This window comes from Diorhabda carinulata, chromosome 5, assembly GCF_026250575.1.
Source record: "Diorhabda carinulata isolate Delta chromosome 5, icDioCari1.1, whole genome shotgun sequence".
Classification (NCBI taxonomy): domain Eukaryota; kingdom Metazoa; phylum Arthropoda; class Insecta; order Coleoptera; family Chrysomelidae; genus Diorhabda; species Diorhabda carinulata.
The window spans coordinates 24774293-24789249 of NC_079464.1; the positions used below are offsets into that span (position 1 = coordinate 24774293).

The window sequence follows — 14957 nt, forward strand, 5'->3', positions numbered from 1 at the left end:
TCTATGTACGAGGATTACCCCGGAAGCACATCGCCAAACAAAGAAAGTTTTGGAAAAAAAATATATTCATATCTCAACGTGATATTTTTTTAGCTTGATACACTTTCTCCAGAGATGTTCAATCAGTTCGATAACCTTTTTATAATAAGCATCGTAAAGCTCCTCAAAATAGTAATCAACTGCCGACATCACCTATCCATTGTTGAAAAATACTTGACTACCCGGCCATTTTTTCAAGTCTCAAAATAGAAAATAATCTGAGAGGACTGAATGTGGCGAATAGGGTGCTTGAGGTAGCAAATCAAACTTTAATTTTATTAATTTTCTTTTTAGCTAAAAGCGACCATTTCAGCTTGATTTCTTTGCTCAAACGTTACATTGAGTTCGCATAATGCTCACCGATGATAGTTTTTCCTTTTTTAAAATAGTCAATGAGAATTGTTCCACGCACTTCCCAAAAAAATAACGCCATGACTGTCCCTGCAGATGGAACGGTCTTTTTCTTCTTTGGCCTTCTTTGAGCCGATTATCCTTTTTCAGTACATTCTTTTAATTGTTCATTTGTTCAGGTTGTGAAGAATGGACCAACGTTTCATCCATGGTTATGAAACATCTTGACGACACTGTTTTGTTCCATTGTGAGTAAAAGCGGCACCCATCTTACGCAAAACTTTCTCATGTCGCAAGTTCCAGTTAATATGCAATGTATCTAAAAATTCCCACACAATCCTTTTTATTCTCCAAATCTTACTCTGAGTGGCTTTCTAATATCCTATCATTGAGAAAAATCCATGTGGTATTTTGTGTGTGTCGTCATCGATTAGGTGGAAATTTGATATTTTGATAATTTCACTACAATTTGACATTCGTCAGTTTTATATATTCGATTGGAAAAATATCCTAAGACTTAATTAGGTTCATACCCAGAATTTGACGTAACTCAACATTCATTCAAATCATATACGCTTGATCGAAACGAACATATATACACAAATAGCTGAGGTATAAATAAATTCCTTTATTTTTCGGATTAGACTGCCGCGTGTAGAAAAATGCGTATATATTCATTTGGAACACGAATAAAAAGCTGTTCTATAAGCCAATGGAAAAGATGCGATCTCCAAATGACCCACAAATAATTGAGTAGATCAAAGATGAAAATGGAACCACACTTGTTGATGAAGTCTATATTAGTTTATATTGTAGCAGATGGGAAGGCTAGTGTGTTAATTCTGTAGTATTAAAATCCAGAGTGAATATTCAGGTGGAGACTATAGAGACTATACGGATTCGGTGAAATAAGAAGACGACAATGTTGGATCATTTAAGGGTAGATATGACAGTCTATGGAAAATGCGGTTTTTCCAGCATCATTATTATTGATTTAGATTAAAATTATTGCTCTAATTCAGATTCGGAATTCTGACACTCAGTCAGCTTCTCTTGACGATGTGAGGGGTTTTGTCATGTAATTATTCATAATATTGTATCTATGAATAATAAATAAGCAAACTTTGAAGCCTTATCTTTTGTTGTCCATTAGAAGAAAAAACTGGTTGATAACAGAAACTCTGATTGGTTGATCGTTCAGCTTATGTTGATTCAGCTATAACTATGAGTTATTTTAAAAAATTTTTCATTGAAAATAACTTCCTTAGCTCATAGAAATTCATATTATATATATCCAGAAAAATATTCCTGAGAACCTCAAGTGAAACAATCTTCAAGTCCTTTGTCAATATCGTTATCATACGATGGTTGCAACTCATCTTATGAGATATATGAATGAAAGAAATATTTGTAGTTGTATTTGGCTGTATTGTTCTTCAAAATATTCTCCATTAAGATCAATACACTTCTGCATGCTTTTAAACCAATTGAACGGTGGCGATTTTTCACTTACTCCGAAAAAATAGACGACCAGTAGCTTCGTACGTGAACAACTTTTGTTGGATTTGGGTTGTCTTGAAAGATCAATACAGTCGATTTTTGTTTGGTGTGAGGCTCATATGTATAGATCCAAGATTCGTCTCGAATCACGATCTTAGATAGGCGTTTTTCGAAGCACCGCGACCGAATTTTTTCAGAATTTCTTCGCCTTAGTCGACACGAGCTTCTTTTGAGCGATTGTCAGATATTGTGCAATATTCAATTTATGCGATTGGAACTATTACCCAAGTATTTCTCAATCTCCCGGTATGTTACATGACGATCTGCAATAGCAATATACACAGCATCGATTTGTTATGGCACAAAAGCTGATTTTGGACGACCTACACGAAATTTATCCTGTAGCGAGTGCTAACACGATTGAATTCGGAAAACCAGCCAAACACGAGTTTGTTATGTAATGATGGCAATGTCAGAATTGACATATTCACATCATTGTTGCCATATCTCAAAACATAAATAGAAACCCTCGTAGATTGTTCATGTTGTACATCCCAATAATCTAATAAGCTAAACTTAGTAATTTTTGTTGCAGTATTTGAATAAATCCAATTCATTGGAAACAAATTCATATTTCACTTCGCTAAATTGTTTAATTTAATGAGAATATAACAAATTGCGCAATTTTCAATTGGAATAATTTTGAATTTGAATGAATTTCTGTTGGAAATTTTCATTATTCCATGATATTTGTAGTACTGCTGTTTATCACTCTTTTCAATTGGAAATATATGCATAGAACTTCTATTGGTTCGAATCAGTCAAGATTATCAGTTATTCCAGATCCTTTTTACAATGGGAATAGATAGTTCTTAGTAACGTTCTTTGACGAATTAGTCTGTAGAATGGATTTCTCCAGCTTTAAGAAATGTTCTCTGCGTTGAAAACATCACATCACGATCGACCTTAACGGATTTCAACTTGAGTTTTGAAAACATGACCTGTTTCTGCATATTGACAAAAGCTAGAGAGCATAAGGAGTGGGATCCAAATAAACTGCATAAAGAGTGAGTTTTATGCATGGAGCGTCTCAATTATCTCGGAAACAGCTTGTACGATTTTTATAAGTTTTTGTATACAAGCGTCTTGTTATAAGGGAGCTATTATGGTTCTGTTTACATTGTCAGATCTCTCTTTTTTTCGGAAAAATGATGAACTTTGTTATTTCAATATCCCTGACTGCTCAATCTCTGTGGTAATTCTACCTTTTAATTCCTGAATATTGGAAGGTTTTGTTTCATAAACGATTTTTCTTAAGTGAACCTACAGGAAATAGTCTAAAGGATTCATGCTGGGTGATCATGAGGCCATTCGATAAAACCACGCCTTCCAAAACTACATTTGATATTTTCGAGGACACTAAAGCGACAATCCAAATTTCAAAATGCTACAGGAAAAATCCAATTTAATTTATCGATATATCAATAAGATTAAAACGATAATTGGATGTTGATAAGATATTCTACAAATTCAAAAAACGAGAGAGAAAAAGGAAGGAACCGTTAAGTCGTTTCGATTAACAAATATTTATTGAGATTGTTAGAAAAGGAATATTGACAGATAGTAAAAATCTAGTGCTTCTAATAGTTATTTTTTGTTATTGGAATGGCGCTTCTAGAAGATATATCCAGTAATTGCCACTATAACTATGTGTTTTAATTTAAAGAAATGATACTCTGTCATTCCACCTTAGTTTATCTGGAAAAATATTTATAACACTCCGTTATGAAAGTCCTCTACAGGGTATTGTGATTATAACAAAGAATTCCTGCTCGTAAAGGATCGTTGGTGATGTAAGTCAGATACGGACGGCATGCCTTTAACATAATGATAAATATGGTCACCACTCGAGGGATATTACTACTAAACCTTGAACATATACTATAATTTACCGTTCTCTTGATACTACTTCCCTTGTCGACTTTGATTATGATTATATATTTATATATGAAACAGAGTTGCGTGAAAATATGAAAAAAATGGTGCTGTTTATTTACTAAGTGAACTTTCCGCGTGTTTTCTCTTTAATTTTTTCCCGTAGAGTGGCCAGTTAATGTCGAATTGCAATCTCCAGTTAATGTTTTACCCTTATCCAAAAATTTAATCGTGATTGCCATGATCCCAAAAAACTGAAGCAAGAACTTTTTCAGCAGATGTTCGGACACGAAACTTCTTTGGAGAACCAAAGTGTCACCATTCCATCGATTGTTGCTTTGTTTCCGGATCGGAAAATGTACCCAAGTCTCATTCATAGTAACAATTTGGTTCAAGAAGTCTACATCGTTTTCAAATCAAGCACATATTGAACGTGATGCTCCTACCCTTGCACACTTTTGGTCAACAATCAAACATTTGAGGATTCATTTTGCAGCAATTTTTCTCATGTCCAAATTGACGTGAACTATATGATCAACGCATTCGTATGAAATATTCAGTACTTCAGACATCCGTTTTAGCCCAATTTGACGGTCTGATAGACTCATGTCATGAACTGCATTGTTATTTTCATTGACTGACACAGAAACTGGCCTTGTTTTTTCTGTTTATAAACGACCATCTAGACATCAGTGGTAAAATATATCTATTTGCAAATGTTACTAGTTTATCTTGGAGCAACCCCCACCTTACAGCACTGCATAGCACCATATCTAGTAACCTAATCAAACTTAAATCATAATGCGATTCTAATCCAGTTATTTTCATGTTTGTTTTTAGTTTTTACAAGTTTTTGTCTAAAAATTGTAACACTAAAACATCTCTCTCTCTCTGTCTAATATATAATAATACATCAGTACAGTAATTGAATTTTGGAACAAACCCTTGACGATGCTATGTATCGTTTCTCACGAAATACTCATGTAAATCAGGGTCACCGTGACTCTAAACTATTTGACGCCTGCGATATCTGAATTTTACCGTTCGTCGAAGAAGTAGGCGATACTGGCAGTTCCGTCGCGGCGCTCGTTTCAGCCACCACGCGCACAGCGTATTATATTGTGATTGTCAAGATTTATACGCGGATTTGCCGAGTTGCTGAAAGTTTTTTATTGGATCGGAAAAGGTAGTCGTAAATTTTTTTATTTCTGAGTTTATTAGAGGACGTAGCACGTTTTCTTGTCAGTACGATTTATTATTTACAAATGAAATGACCCATCACATATGTGTACCACAGAAAAATTGATGGTTTGAGAGCGGTTGGTTTTGGCTGCCTGCCATCAACAAGCTAAATTTGAAGAAATTTCGTTCGAATGCTATTGATCATCGAGAAATTTCGATTTTATAACTATTTGGGAACCAAAAATCCGGATAACAATTTTTTAGAAAAATTTCATGCATCTAGATATTGTCCACTTAATGAATCTGTATTTTTATCTGGTGTACTTGATAGTTTATTATTAGATGGATATAAATCGAAGTTTTCAAAACTTTTCATTCACTGATATACAACTCGAATAGAAGTTTTACTCGAGAAGTTGAAAACCAAATATCATTAGAGAATATCAAAAATATTCTGACCCCTGTTGATGGCATTACCTTAAAACTTTCGCGTACGAAACTTTATTATTGCATTCATAATTTGGTTCTATTTACTGATGTGGCGAGGTTCATATTCTTTGAATCCTGCAAATTTTTCCCGTTCATTTCGTTATTATTCCAAATCTTTCTTTCAGTGAGTTAGTTAGTAGGACACATTGTTAGATCATGAGTAGGTGAATAAGATTAGGTTTATACATCAATTTTAAGAACCCTACGAATGAGAAGTGATGAAATGAGTGAAATATGAAATATTAATTGAGAAGGAAAAATCCTAGTGCTTATTTTTATTGATGATTATATTTATGGTGAGCTTTTTATATCAAAATAGAATATAAGGAAAACATTAAACATCCATTTTAAGTGTGTATTTGAAGTTTGCGCAGGATTTAAGATGTCTCAGAAATTCAAATAAAAAATTTGTCACTGAATTGTTATTCCAATCATAACCAAACGAATACAACAGAATGATTAGAAGAATGCAATAATAAACTGGAATTTTTCGAATTATTTGCATTCAATTCAATACAAAGAGATTGATGGATATACAAACATCATAAATATAGAATTATCTGTTCTAGCCCAACATTTTTCTGCATACACATTCGATTTTATTTGCTCAAAAATTGATTTTGAATACCTGTATAAGAGAGTTTGTTATCCTCCCTAATTTTCTCCCTTACGTAAAATTCTCCTTATAATTGATGCTCCAGTACCTTCTATATTACTGAAGTACAGTAATGAATATTTTTTTCATGATACTATAACGGAATACATTATTATGTTAATTTATCAGATACAAATCCATCATCAGTTTTGACACATTGACTCATCATCGATTTTATTAAATTGAAATGTGAGTCGTCTAATACCTCATTTGGAAGGTCTTTCAGTAATATAGTCATCAATATCACAATTAACTACTTTTACAGGAAAAAGAAAAGACAAAATACTTGAATTGAATGCTCGAAGTGCCATTCATTGGTCTCTTGATACTAAAAAAATCTACATATTTTTTTTTGCAAATTAAGGAAAATTTCCGGAGTAATTCAATAATCCTTTTCTCTTATTCGCATCTTAAAACTCTGTAGATGTCTCGATTAACCATATACCAAAAAATTTGTGAGATGTGAGATCTTGGGGCCACTCTGTCTGGTCTACCAATTCATTATCTAAAAAAACATAGGTTAGAAGCATGTAAACCTCATAATGCAGGGTGCATCCACATGATGCAACAATATACTGTCATGTGGATTAGAATAGATAGAATTTGGAAATTTTCGCTAGTACTGCTGTAACTTCACAAAAATTGCAGGTAACGTTTCCCTGCAAGGTAATCTATGAAAAATGGAGCCCAATAATTGTGTCGTTAATTATTCCCACCCAGAAATTGATTTACTTATTGTGTTGAATATGACCTCAGTCATTCAGTGAGGATTATCACAATCACCAATACTTTGATTATTACCGATTACGCAAAACGTAACCTCAGTAGAAAACATAATTTATTCAATATGGTGTGCAAAAAGTTACAAAACTGTATAAGGAAACCGGAGTTTCAAAGTCATAGATAGTTATCATTTCATAGAGTTTTAAATTTATTTATGTTTAAGAAAGTTTGAAGCATTTTCGATAGCTGACGTTTGCTAGGTCGTTTGCATTAATACTTGTGTCAACACCACTTACGCCTCTTACTCTCAAGCAAAATCAGTAACTCTTTAAATAAGGTTTTAATTTTTTCTCAAAAATTGAAATAAATATTAATTCCTGTACACATAAGATCCTAAAATTCAAAGAAAGTTATCTTGTTGGGAAGGATAGTTTGTTGAAATAGTAACTCAATTTCGTACGGATGGTGATTTTTGTCTTTGAGAATGCATGATTGACATATGCTTTCTCTGCGCTGTTATTTGGCAAGGCTCATATGGATTATCTTCAACATTTAATTCAAATACCTTAGGATGCCCAGCATTATTAATATTCCCAGTTCCTCTTCTGTTTACTGACTGTGTATATTGATCTGAAACTTCTGTGGGATATAGTATTCAGAAGAGACGTGCCTGATTAGCTGATTTCACAGGCTTGCACTAATCCAAAGAAATGGGTCCCGATAAATTGAAGTTCTGGGCGTCTGCCCTCGGTGTTCGTGAGCTTGCAAAAGTTACTTTAGGCGGGTTTATGCTCCATTTGGCTTATATTTTTATTTGGAAGTATTTTATATTTGGAAGTATCGATGAAACTATTTTAAGTCAGCGACTTTCTTTTATGATCTAAATTTTTGGTCAACTCTTGATCGCCTCTCAGTCTAACTGCTCTCTTCTGTATCAAATCGAACAATCGTTATGCTTAGAAAGCAGAGCTTCAAATATGCCAGTAATATTCTAAAGATGGACGAATCTGAACCTCGTAGGGGATTAAAAGCTATTGCGGGGTATATACTTATATACTTTCTAATTCGTAGTAATACTTTCTCCATTTTCAAAAAGGTCGTTGCATGGCTATCCACTTACAAACGCAGAGCACGACCTTCACCTACCTATTACACGTTCAGAATTAGTTGTGGGCTTAATATTTTACAATGCAAAAAAGTGCACAATCATTTGCCAATTGAAATCAAATCGATATCATCTTTTCCCGCATTCCGCAAAAATTTGAGGGCATGTTTTCTGGAAAATGCATTATACTCTGTGAACGACTGGTATTCTTATATCTTTATTTAGATGTTTTTTTTAGGTTTTACCATCTCTTGTGTATAAATTGCAACAATTTCTTTGACGACAAAGCATTTTTCTCTTTCTTTCTCTCATTACAAAGTGAAAGAAAAATATTCAAAAGAAAAAATGAGTGAAAATACATTTTATCATTTGAATCAAAGCACCCTACTCTTGAATATTACAAATATTAATTTTTTTGCTTAGGATTTTCTGTATAAAATATTCACACTTTTGAAAGAATCATCCTGTATGTGTTTACGGGTGTAGCAACTTCCAGAATGAGTAAAGTAATAGCTCATGTTGTTGTTAGGGTTCAGGATTATTTAGACGTTACATTTCCCAAGAGAAACATTGGCGGAAGAGGTAGTATTTAATGGCCCCTTTGATCACCAGAATCCAATTTAAAGATGATTTTTATGGGGAGAGTTTCAGTAATAGTTTCTATACAGAATTCAACAGACGACATCTTGCTAGATGCATTATTGATGAATTTATATCCGTATTCACTGGATCAATCATAAATGTAATAGACTCAGTTAACTATCGATCAACTACTGTCGAATTAACCACGGATCGCACTTTCATCACTCAACTTGGAACTTTTCTTAATTAAAGTGTAGATTCCGACCGTAAATTTTAGAAAATATAACGTATGACACGTTGACGTTCACGTTGCTCATAGCACTAAAATAATATTCATTCTCATAAATATTCCAGAAGTACATTGTATTGTGATGAGGAAATTGATTATTTATGAATTATAGTTAAGTTTTATTACAAGATCTAGCGTAGCCACGTAGAAAAAAAGCATTTACACATGTAGTTTGTTTATTGTTATTTGTTTCATTATGAAAGCATAAAAACTTAATTGGTTTTATTAGAGAAGTTGATAAATTGTGTGTGTTCCGATATGAAAACATTGTCGATTTCACATAAAATTATAATCCAAATATGTAAACAGTGATTGAAATATATTTTGCAAATACAATCTTAAGAGTGAACTGTCTTTCAAGTACACACAAACTAAAGTATAGAATGATGCCATTGATATTAAGTTATGTTGACAACGACTTATGGGGGGTCATCCATAAAGAACGAATTCCATGATTTTTTGTCCCTCCTATGAGTTATGAGTTAAGAACGATTATATGCGAAGAAGTGCGTTTATAAAATCTCAAGGTGATATATTTCCCATATTTTTTTCATAAATCTGCCGAAAAACGAATATTTAAAAAAAATCATCAAAATGAGACGATTTTTCGATTTTCTAGAGCCAAAAAACGAAGGGATCGCGAAAGTATAAAATTACCATAAAAAATTCTCGATTCCAATTTTTATTTTCTGATATTTAGCTCTTATTGACAATTTCTACCATAATTTAAGTTAGATAATGAAACTATAGTCAATTGGATGTTTGGATTTTTTCTATATATTGCGATGCTCTCAAATGGAAAGATGAAACTATTGGAATGTTCTGCTCTAGTCGTGATGTTTCACTTCCATTGCTTGGTGAACCAGAAGAGCCTTTGAAAACTTTATCGTTAAGTGTTACAGATGAGTCAAAGCAATTTTTAAGCAAAATAAGAAAGTATAACTCTTGCTTTCAAATGACATCCTTTGGAGTTGATAAAGAGATAAGAATGCCCGGACTTTCACCAACTTTTACAGTACAAGGGCAGATATATCATGGTCTACAGAAGTCAGGTCTAGCTCCCAGCCTCATGAGATAACAATTAATCTGAATGCTGTAGTTAAATATTGAAAATGTATTTGTTCATATAAGCACGGGAGAAAGAGACATGCACATAGTCACGAAATTACCAAAAAGAGACATATAAGTTTTATAGGCCATTAGAATGGAGAATTTGTAACAATACAATTTTTACCACGTTTTTATTGTTTTCGATATGCATCTTATAGATGTGTGGTTATTTTTCTATCAAAAGAGCACTTTAAAGAGTTATATAATTTTGCTATTTAGAATAAAATTTCAAATAACACTTTATATTGTTTATAGAACAACAAAATTTGTTGGTTTTCTGGCTTTATTGTTCACCTCTATTGAAGTTTGAAAGAAAATCAACCTAACAAAGCACAAGAGCAGATATTACAGGTTTCGGTGATACATTTAGAAAAGCTCCGTTCTCTCATAGTCAACTATATGTAGCCTGTTCGCGTGTATCTAATGCCAGGAATTTACACATATTTGAAACGTCTGAAAAAACTTCTAATATAGCCTACAAAAATATTCTAGATTAATATTCTGCATTTATATCTTTGAAATTGTTAAAATTGAATATTATTTATTTGTTACAGATAAATATGTTTCAACGTTTGTTGTTATATTTTATTAAAGTTTTTGAAACTTCATGATATGTTGAAATTTTTGAAGATTGATAATCCCAGCCAAGCAATAAAATATACTTATTATATTGATTGATTTATCTCTATAATTGCTCCAATGCGATCGAAGCCGCGGGTAAAAGCTAGTCGAATATAAGCATTTTATCTTCTCTAATCTCATATATCTGCGCATTTTTTAATACGTTCCCGGCAAAAAGTTGTCCAAAAGCTGCCTGTAACTGTTTTCTTCTAACGATCGAACCACGCAAATGATTTTGGTTTTTAATATGTTACAATCATTCGAAAGGTGTTGCTGATAAATATTTGTTTCAACAAACAATCGATGACCGTGAACTATTTCTCCCACCAAATTATGCAGCCAATTACTATCTATCTGTTTAGATTTTTGCAGAATTTGTTAGTTAGTTTACTTATCCAACATTCCTTCTGGTGATTCTTAGTACTGCCTAGCTTCAATTACGTAATGGAAAATGCCTTTGTTCCAATACCGAAATTTTGGGAAGACGCGAAACCATTTTGGTGTAAGTATTTTTGTCAGAGAAATTATTAATTCATGAAAATTTCTGTTTCCTAAAATTATCTACTCTGAAGAGAGATACAACTACAATCTTCTTGTTTAGGATATGAAAAATCTTTACTTAGTACGAATAAATTCGGTTTGTTTCATATATTCTCTGAAAGTGAATGTTTGTATTTTTGAGTGAAATTTTGGGATCTGCATCGATTGAGCAACTTATCAGTTTCATCACTTCATTATAAATTCAATAAAATAGTGTTCATCAGATTAATGTTGTCTCAATCTGAATAATATTTTGTCATGCCACTACATAAAAGGTTCTTTAGAGGAAAATGGATTTTCTGGAAATTACAAATGACTTGAACCAAGGATTGTAGTAAATGAAAATTTTAATTGAGAAACTATTTGTTTGATTAGAAGAGAAATAATTAGAGAACTAGTCTTGTTTAAGAGAAGAAGATTGAAAGTTCTAGAAGCTATTCTGTATCAGTAATATTACATAAGCTTTAAATGGAATCGATTATTTTACAAGTAACAAGATGTAAATTGCGAAAAATCACGAAACTGTAACTAGTTATATTTTTGAAGGATTAGATCGGAAATTTTCGGAAACGGGTTAATTGGATCGTAATTATATTATGGCATCCTTTGTACTCTAATAGTCCAGTAGGTGAATGCGACCAGCTGGATTGTTCCATTTGTTTATAGTTGTTTAAACATATTGAATCATTCATTTCATCATAAAAATTGCTTATTGGTATTGGTATTGGTATTGGTATTAAATAAATATCATGTAAGAATTGACGCCCAAAATAGTTGTATTAACAAAAGTTCTTGTGAATCATATTTTAAATAAAATGCGATGTGATTAAAATCTCGTTCTAGACTAGGATCTCCAATTCAATAGGTGATCTATATGACCCAGGAACATAGTTTCCAAAAAGCTCTACCGAGCTAGGAGTGGAAAATGATAATCGATTTACTCCCATTGCTATTCTAGTATTCGTTACGATGTTTAGTATTCATATTAAACTCACAATTATTGTAATTATCAAACATAGTTATCTGTCGATATTATTAGTGCACGACAGCATTTTTTCTCTCAACCATGTACAGCTGATGCTCATTACTTAGCTTGGAAGACTTGGTTGAAGAATTACCAATAATTTGAATTTATTTTTGTAAGTCTGTGTCAAATTGCTTACAGTGGAGTGGCAAAGACACCAGTCTCAAAAAATATCTTCCAATTATTTATTTTTCAAGTTTCTTCAAGAATTCATATTTTCCTTAATCGGAAATACTGTTTCCAAATATATTTCTATCTTATAAGACATTGTTGAACCCAACGCTTAAACTAACTAACAATCTAACTTAACAATACTTTATTTCTTTTAGACAATTTGATCAATAATTCTATAGTCAATATATACTATTGTGATTTTTTTTCTATACTACACTATATCCAAGTTTATAATTGAGTAGATAAGAGATAATAAAAAAAAGACAACAAGTTCGGATCTATTTCATCTCTTCTATCAAATTAAAAATTGCTGGAATGACTCATATTTGAATAAGTGTCTTATTGCAATATTTTACTTACTTATTAATATTACATTCTGACAAGAAACTGATTAGTTTTTGACAAAGAAATGTTGATAGTTATTTCATAGGTGAATATTTTTTCAGTTGTAACTGATCGTTATCGGGTTTTGCTTGTATTGAAGCGACAACTGGAAAGGGGAGTGAGCCCAGTTCTCATGACATATTTCCTAGAACTGTCAACAATTCTTTGAAACTTTGGTTGTTTGCTAAACTAAGCAAAAAAAGGTGAAGTTTCCAATCGAATACTTTACATTGAGCTTAAAACATTTCCTAATGGAAAAAAATTAAGAAAAATTGTGAATTTAATTTGCAGCTTTGGGGTGGCGATTTGAACTTGTTGGAACAAAATCAATATCAACTTACGCCTTACCTCATCACTCATGGAATAAATTGAGGGGATTGATACAAGCACATCCCCAAGTTTTTGGGGTTTCCGCCCTTGTTCCATGGCCACCATCTTGAAAAAAAGGGCGATACCTCGGAAACTATGAATCTTACAAAAACTTTTTTCAGACATATTTTGAAGCAAATCGCTTTGCATAGAATTATTCTATGTAACGACTTTTTGTCATAAATTCAAAATTTGAAAAGTTTTAAGTAAAAAAGTTGAAAAATTTTATCAAAAATTTCCTACTTTCTTTCTTTTGATTTTACCAAAAAATTATGTGAAAACAATTTAGTAGAAGCTCTTTTCACGAAGATTTTCCTCTATAATTTCTTCAATTTTTATTCATGTAAAACACTGTTACAGTGCTCCAAAGTTTACCGGGTTCGTCAATGCTCATGACAACCCAATCAAAACGACATGTTTACCTTACTTTTTTTTTAATTTTACTGACTCTTTTCCTCACTACTGAAGTTATTATTGTTTCTTATAATAATTTCTAAGACGCGTGTGCATTTTCAAAAATATTAAGCAGGTAAAAAAGGTGCGAGTTACCTTTTGGGGAAAAGAGGGGTGTAATTTTATCTGATTCTAGATCAGTACCATGAAAAACACTCATCTCAAAATAATAAAATGTCCTATTTTATGTGACTCCAAAACTGTATTATAAAATTTGAGTATGACATTCATTTGTGTTAAACGACATGTTGGAATACATGGTAGTGAAACAGCTGATCGATTTTCAAAATATTCAGAACTGCGATCAATTCAATAAAAGATAAAATGTACGTGTCCTGACAGAAACACCGGGATATTGCCTCACGATCTTCAAATAACACCTATTTTCCTACTTTACCTTACCCACGAACTATATTTTCATTTCATTTCATTATTAGAATCATTATTATACGTAGCCATCGAAGGATCAGCTGTTTCTTTTTCCTCATTATACTCTTTTAGTTGTGCTACATAGAGAATCGGTGCTGGATGTTTGGATTGGCATCGAAATATTTCCAAGTTTTTGCCAGCCTAAATCTTCAGGATTATAGTATTTTCCAAGCCATGATTAAACCTGGTGCTAGAATCGGAGAATGAGAAAATAGACTGCATTCTGTGTTGGAGGAAGCAATGATAAAATGAATGAATTTTTTTATACTGTCTAGGAGAATCGTTTGTATCTCGTGGTGTCTAGAGAATCGTCCTTGTTCCCACCATATCAAGAAATGAGAAAACGTTCGCCAACGAGACTGTGCAAAGGTGGATCGACATTTTCATTCAAGAATACCGCTGTACCACCAGCTAACTCAGGATATTTTTCCAGAATTTTCATGTAGCACAACTAAAAGAATCAAATGAGGAAGAAGAAAAAGCTGAACACGAAGATTTTACAAATATGTTCTGGAATCTTCTAAATTGACAATTTTATCGGACAATAACATTATATAATATTCAGGTCATCAAAGTAGCCAAGATTGGTAAGTAATGGTAGAAGAATTGATCATGAGCACAGATGAGAAATTTGAAAAGAAGTTCCTTCAAGGCTATCAGTTCCATTTGCAGAGCAACAATGAAAAGTGATCGCTGCTCAATAGTTTTTTCGCATTTCAATATTAGTACTTTATCAAGAAAGGATTCAGTGTAGTTACAAGCGTTACTTGATTACTGAAAAGTCGCTATGAATTTTTCATCTTCACTTCAATGTTTACTCTTGAAATAATAATTTTTTTCAATAATATGGCTAGGGACGTCTAACATATTAGTTCAATTTGGAAAATATTTTAGGAATTCTCATTCCAGATATTGATGGAAATTTGTCATCATTGACTTTTGTTCATTTGTATTATGCAATGATAAAATCGATAGATGTTAGATTAATTTATTTTAGTTATTA

General features: G+C 32.4%; 1 protein-coding gene across 1 annotated transcript in view; it reads left to right on the forward strand.

Annotated features, from left to right (window-relative positions):
• Positions 1–4895: 4895 nt before the first annotated feature.
• Positions 4896–14957, forward strand: part of LOC130894010 (connectin-like) — a 395417-nt gene continuing 385355 nt past the window's right edge. The window contains exon 1 of the mRNA XM_057800512.1: positions 4896–5011. The gene's annotated coding sequence lies outside the window, so the exon portion shown is untranslated. The remainder of the gene's footprint in view (positions 5012–14957) is intronic.